We start from the raw sequence: 7,691 nt of genomic DNA, 5'->3' as shown, positions 1-7,691 counted from the left end.
AAGCCACATAGAGAACAATTTGCCATCCCACTCTCCATCTAGCCACGCCAACCACTGCCCATGCCAGTCTGCCACTCTGAAGACTTTCCCTGCCCTACCCTCTCTATTGAGTATCCTGTCTGTTAATAAACAGTTTAAACTTAAGGGATTGTTTTTGCTTTTGGGTTTGGGTTAGTACTTTAACACATCCTGAAGTTTTAAATGTCAAAGTTTTACAGTTTAGAAGCTAGTGAAGTTTCAATCGTCCCAACACGCAGCCATTCTACCTTATTTAGATAGGGGGGCAGAGTCCACCAGGCTGCAGGCTGGACCACCAGGATACTTACAGCCAAATAACAGGGTCTTTACAGTAGACCAGGAAAACAGGCTGCAGATGTACATAAAAAGGGCAGCCAATAGCTAATCCAAATGTGCATTAACTGTTGGGTATTCTAGTTAGCTAGCTAAGTAATATTTATACTATTTTGAATTAAAATAAATAAAAAATAAATAAAAAAAGGACATAATGAGTTTGCAATACGTATTAAGAAGGTCAGTGTCAAGCTTTCTAAATAAAAACAAGAATAACATAAATTATTTAAATGTATATCGTTGTGTTTCTTCCGTCCCACACAGTAGGGATGGATGAAACAATGCTCACCTTTCATTTAAAGTGAAATTATACTGAAGCCTCCGGTACTGCAGCAAGTGTACTCAGTTTTTTTTAACATTAGATGGAGGAAATGCTAAAAATAAGCAGCTTAGTACTGCTTATTTGACGAATTAAAGAAAATCATTATGTCTTCATATTTCACAGAAACACAGTAATGACGATAAACTGAGCTTTGACTAGCTAACATCGATGCAGCAGATCTGCCTGTATGTAGGTCAGTCATAGTCAGAACACCAAATAATGCAGGAACGAACACTTGTTAGCAAAATGGTTAGTCATGTTAACACATAATAGAGGCATTGTAATAAAGTTTTTACAACTTTCCAGACACCAGTGACTGTACTAATTAGCTATTCCCTTTTACTTTTTAAACTTAAAATATTACACTTCAGATGTTTCAGTGCATTCTGTTTTCTCCCAATTCTGCAGTCTCCAGTCCTTGTCTCTACTAATTCTTCTGTTGTCCTGTCGAGGGCTGCAGACCAGCATATTTTCTTGACTGACCTTGTGTGATGAGGTGAGGCTGTGTGGAATAAGGGGAGCTGTAGATTCTCACTCTGGCCACGACTCTGTGACTTTGGGTCGTAACTCCAGAAAACAGAGCACCGAGAACATTGCCGCCATGTCCTTGATCAGTTGCTCATCTCCACCCTGAGAGGCACACCAACCGGCACGCTGTGGCACTTTATGGCGGATCGAAGCTGCTCAAGTTTAATGTGTTTGTGGCTGTCGCAGCTCTGATAAAGGGTGCAATACATAACACAGGAGTAATAGAGGGGGACAAGCCAATCAATAGCCAGAGAGGCCATTTGACCCACGTTTTAAAATGACAAATCTCCAGCCTCGCATCACTGAGTGTCTCTCTCTGCTTTCAGTGGCGGCCAACAACGGCCTTGAGGGACGGTCTGCCAGAATAACCAGAGTGTCAGTGGAAAGAAGCCTGCTTTCACTGGCATGCCTTACAGCTGACTTGGTGTGGGTGTGTGTGTGAAATCTCCATTTCAGGTTCAGTCTCAAAAAGTCCAAACTGGCAGTAAGAGTCTTGTAAGTAAAGACTGGGGCTTCACCTGTGAAGCGGCTTTTGTAGAAGCAGCCTCCTGTTTCCTGGCAGATAAAGCACATCTGCTTTACCAGGAGATAACACCATGCATACATTCACACAGCCCCTCTCACTCTCACTCACATGTTCACCTTTTCTTTACTTTCCCCTGTCTACCCTCCTGTCCTCGTCATTCATATCTATTTCTGTAATTCCCTCTTGCTCTGCCTCATCTCCAGTCTTTTTCCAAGCTCCAGCTACTCCTCACTGATGTCACCTGGTCTGTTATTATGTGCGTGTTGCCTCTCCTGAAGTGGCCTGTCCTGGAGATTACCCTTCCCTAGGATTTGACTGCATATGATTAGTGGCATAGTGTGCCTGAAGTTGAACAGCTTGGACCTGGCTTGACTCGACTTGGAAAATTTGTTCTTCATTGAAGATGAAGTGGATGCAATAGGAATTCCAAGTGACTCAAGAGATTCAAGGAGGGTTGAATACTGCGTGCTAAAGGCATAACTACTTATTACTTTTCCAATAAACAATTTCAGTCAGTGGTTCTGACCAGTTTGCATTTAGGGAGAATGCACAAATGTGTAAAATTCTTAATGTCAGAAATGTACTCAATAAATCCATTTGTTACTGCTTAACTTCAAACTTGTAGATAGAAGTATCGTCATTTAATTGTAAGCGGTGACGTAAATCTTTTGCGGAGCCGATTGGAGCTTTTTATCAATAGCAACATAAACAACAACTAAACAAAATCCCAACGAGTGCTCAGCTCGATTTATTGGCAAGTCGTTTCCCATCAAGCTTACGCTTCTGCTCCCAAGGTTTATCGCAAGTCGGCGCAAATGCTTCTATTTATCTTTTACTAGCTCATTTTATTATTAACCTCCTTGTATTTTTGCAATGTTTTGGTCTGTCTTAGCACACATTTACTGATTTATCTACTATCTATTTTCTCTCAAGCAACATTTCCAGTTTACCCAATGGTTATAATGATTTTGAGCATTTTAGCCGGCAAGTTAACAAAGTTAGCAAGCTAATGCTACTTGGCAGTGAAAACTCCCCTAAAGGTCTTCTCATGGTCTTTCTTGCAGGAATTAGTTTCTGAAATGTGTAAACCAAGCAATTTTTTAAAAACAGTCCCATCTCCATCTCTTGTTTCAACTGCAGATACATTCAAGCACAGCAAAGTGCAGTTTCCTTGTGACATTAGTGCAACCTGATAGAGACATTTTATGCTTGCAGGCTTGAGAGTCGCTACATAACTGAGATAATTTCATCCCTGCATCATCCTGACTTTCTTAGTTTTTTAAGAATACTGCAGTGCAACAGTAAGTAAAATAACAAAATGAAAATCACAACAACAAAACAAGTGCAAAAACCTCCCCCCAAAAAGATTCACATTTCAAACAGTAGCCTACAGAGTTATTATGAGAATAGTTATCACTGAGCCATTTTACATTTATCTGACGCTTTTATCCAAAGCGACTTACAATTGCTATACATGTCAGAGGTCGCACGCCTCTGGAGCAACTAGGGGTTAAGAGTCTTGCTCAGGGACACAATGGTGGATGTCTCACAGTGGGAATCGAACCCAGGTCTCCCACACCAAAAGCAAGCATCATATCTATGCACCATCACCACCACATTTTGCAGCATGAGTAGAATTTTTTATAATCTAGTAATCAGGTAAATGATTTATATTGGTATCTGGTTTCCTAATTGAAGAGACCGAGACAACAGACAGAACATGGCATCCATAATAAATCCTCCTGAGCTGCAGCCACTCTGGAGGACATTTACTACTGAGTGCAATTTCCAAGAAATATCCTGAAGTGTCATGGACTTCCTCCTGATGTTAAGCGGTAGCTCCTTCTTGTACAATCATCCACAATCATGTCTGCTTTCTTGAAACTGAATAAATCCTTTTCTTTTTCTGCTCCTGCTCCTGCTTTGTGTTCAGTATAGATTGAAGAGGGGGAATCTATAAGCTTTCACCTGGATTCACCTCATGTTGCACTGTCTTCTAGTTTAAAGAGCAAATTTCAGCTCAGACTACTAATCAAGAGCCAATTCTCAACTGGAACTGATTATCCGATGTTTTTCTGACAGTTCCGCACTGAAAAACAATGCAACAAAAAGGAGCCATGGCAGAGAAGAAGAAAAGGTCCATAGTGTGGCTTAATTTCACAAAGAAAGATGACAGCAGCACAAGTTGTACTGTCTGAAACCTAAATCACAATCAGAATCAGAGCTTCATTGCCAAGTAGTTTTTACACGTACAAGGAATTTGCTTTGATGATAAGGTGCTACATGTAGACAAACATACAGTTGATAAATAAATGTATAAATATTAAAATATGGAATAAACAGATGCAAGTTATATAAGAATTATAAAAGAATAGAGAAAAAAGTAATACAACTATTTGCAGTGAAAGAACAACGCAACAGATATTTACATGGGCATTATTCCGGGTTTGTGTTGTCCAGACATATTGCAACGGAAGAGGACATAGATATAGTGTACATAAATATATAAATTGACAAAATATGAAAATATAGAACAACAACGATTGACAATTAACAACAAACATGTGCAACATGCCAGGTTTGTGCATGATATGAAATGAAATGAAATAGTATTTGCATGTGCATGTGTGAGAGGTTTTGGTCCTGATGGACCGCAGCCTCCTGCCAGAGGGGAGAGTCTGAAACAGTTTGTGACTGGGGTGGGAGGAGTCAGCTGCAATCTTTCCTGCTCGCCTCAGAGTCCTCGAGGCGTATAGGTCCTGAAGAGAAGGAAGATTGCAGCCAATCACCTTCTCTGCAGACCGAATGATGCGCTGCAGCCTGCCCTTGTCCCTGGCAGTGGCAGCAGCGAACCAGATGGTGATGGGGGAGGTGAGGATGGACTCGATGATGGCGGTGTAGAAGTGCACCATCATTGTCTTTGGCAGGCTGGACTTCTTCAGCTGCCGCGGGAAGTACATCCTCTGCTGGGCCTTCTTGGTGAGGGAGGTGATGTTCAGCTCCCACTTCAGGTCCTGGGAGATGATGGTGCCCAGGAAGCGGAAGGAGTCCACAGTGGCGACGGGGGGAGTCATGCTGGATGACAGGGGAGGGTGGGGCTGGGCTCTTTCTGAAATCCACGACCATCTCCACTGTTTTCAGAGCGTTGAGCTCCAGGTTGTTTTGGTGCAGCCATGTCCACTCTGGCTACAGAAATATTCTCTCATTTTATCCATTTGAGATGATAACAGACTGCTACTGGTAGCTCTCAGGCTTCAGCCAGCTCAAGTCTTACTTTTTCACGTTTGCTACAGAGGGAGGGGAAATGAGCGAAGAACAGATGATCAAGTGACACCATGCAGTCACAAACCTTGTAGTGAAAGGTTTGCACACTTTCTCAACAGCAGAATAACCAGAATTTCTTTACTAGGGGAGTTGTGTGTCAGTTGATGTACAGCTTAAGCTAGATATACACGTTGCAATTTCTTATAGCCTATTGTGCAGTATTTAGAGTATATATAGCCTATTTTGCACATCTAAGAGTCACATGCATGCCAACTCTGTTTCTACACTGTGTTCAGACACAGAGATAATAAAACAGTCACATTGACGCTGAAAACCTATGTAGGGCTACTTTTTTCCACACACAAAATTGATCAGGAATCAATAAGGGAGTCGATACAGAATCTGACCGATAAGCAGAATTGATAATGGAATTGGTATCAATAAAATCTTATCAATTCCCATCACTAGCTCCAATAGTTTAGGAAAGGAAAGAGGAGGAGGAAAGACTAGATGATAATAATTACATACTATTCAGTTTTTCTTCAGGATCAGTGCAAAAAAGACTTTATGTTAGTTTCCGCCATTCGACATAATGTCAGTATTTTCCATATTTTCCTTTTCGACCAACAGTACGAATATTCTATATGCTTGCAAGTGAATCTCCATAATTTATGTTTTTCAAATAATGCCTGAACAATTTTACAAAGCAAAATTATAACTGATGGTCTTTTTGTTTTTAAATCTCGCCATGTTTAGAAATGTGAAACGGGGAAAACATTTTCTCTTTGCTTAGTCTGGGGAGGAAAGTACAGCAGGGGACAAAGAGGGACATGTTAGATAAAATAAAAGCAGCATCAGAGTGTAACATTGATTTGACAAACAACACAGAGCCAGAGCCATTGATTAGAAAATCCACTATTAATGACAGTACACAGTGCTATTGCTGCAGAATCACAAGAGGAATCAAATCACACAAAAGCAAACATAGTTTGGTTTGAGTGACATTCAATACCAATACATATGTTAACAATATATAAATATATATATATATATATGTATAAATAATAAAGTCAGACAAGTGGTTTGGTCACGGCATCACTTGTGAATAAAATGGGAGCATTACTGCACAGAATTACGGGTGCAACACTTCATACTGATTGCTGCATGTAAATACCCTTTAGCGTAAATGCAGATACTGAAGGTTTCCTGATGCGTGATGTCGTGAAGGGGGATAGAGAGAGGCCGAAGTGAGAAAGGGGGAGGTGGTGTGAAGGTGGCATTGGGGTGGGGATGAGGGGACCGGTTGGAGAAACTCATTCATCAAGTCATTACGGGAGGTGGCTCCTGTGGTATTTCAGCCTGTCTATCAGTGGAGGAGGAGGAGGATGGGGACAGATTCCCAGAGGAGGACTAAGGCTCGGCCGGCCTTCCTCCATCTTACACCCCCCCATCCCCTTCACTCCCACACCTTCCTCCCCCATGGACGTCTCTGCCCTGCTTCTCCTCTGACAGCTCACCTTCTGACTGCTATTACTCCCCCTTCTTCCTTTCCTCCATCACACTGTCTTCCACTTTATCTGCCCCCTCTATTACATCTTCCATCTCTCTCTCTCTTTCACTCTCTCTCTCTCTCTCACACACACACACACACACATCCACCCTCCTCATTCTCAGTACTTCCCTCACTCTCTTCCTTTTTACATTTCTCCCGGGAGGCAGCCCTTGACTCTCAGATGTCCCTCGCATGCCAAAAATTACTATTGACATTTCAATTCAGTTGGGTTTTTTCTCTCACTGCTCTCTGCTGATGCCTTATAGCAGGAGGACATTTACATGTCAATGGGCCAGACAAAAGAAAGGCAGTGTGCCCGCTCCCGTGTCCTTAACACAGTGGCTGTAACACTGAATTTATGGCTCCTGTGGTGTTGAAGATTCTTTGTGTGCTGTATCTATGCATTAGGTAATGGATTATTAATATATATATATATATATTTAACTGGCCTACAATGCCACAACACTTATAATAAAGTATCACCAGCTTTTTCTTTATGAATACTCACTTTGCAATTTTTAGTTTTACAAAATGTTATATACTGTCAGTTAATCATAATTAACATCGAAGTCCAGAGTTACAAAAAGAGCAACAGGAAAAACTGAAGCACAGCAACATTTTAATGTTACTTTAAAACTAAAGATTAGGGGTGGCTAATTGCCGAAATTCTTTCTCATTTGTACATGAGTTTGTGGATGGGAAGCCAGTGAGGGATCACTTTATTACTGCCATATTACCTACTAGTTGGTCAGGGCACTTGCACAGGGGGATTAGGATCCGGGGGATGTTACTGATGTCTAAGTGAAGCTTATCACTGGCAGGTGAAAGGAATCAGCTGGTGTCTCAGAGGTAGCATTATGTCTGTCTGCAGCCCCCGACAGAACAACAGTACATGGAAGCTGCCTGTATATTTTCCGAAACTTTCCAAAAACAGCCAACCCGACATTTAAACCTACATTCACACCCCATGCAGTGATTGGTCAGCTATGTGTGGAGGTAAGAAAGAAAGCAGAGTTTGAACTTCTCTCTCTAGCTGTAACCTAAATCAACCGAGATCGGATGGACATACTGCCTAGATGTTGGATAAGAGTTCAGACAGATTTGTGGGCTCAAAAAGTTTTGTGTCGAGTCTATTTTCAAGCTAGCGC

Source organism: Micropterus dolomieu, linkage group LG20 (assembly GCF_021292245.1).
Source record: "Micropterus dolomieu isolate WLL.071019.BEF.003 ecotype Adirondacks linkage group LG20, ASM2129224v1, whole genome shotgun sequence".
Lineage (NCBI taxonomy): Eukaryota > Metazoa > Chordata > Actinopteri > Centrarchiformes > Centrarchidae > Micropterus > Micropterus dolomieu.
Note: the sequence above shows the minus strand (reverse complement) of the source record.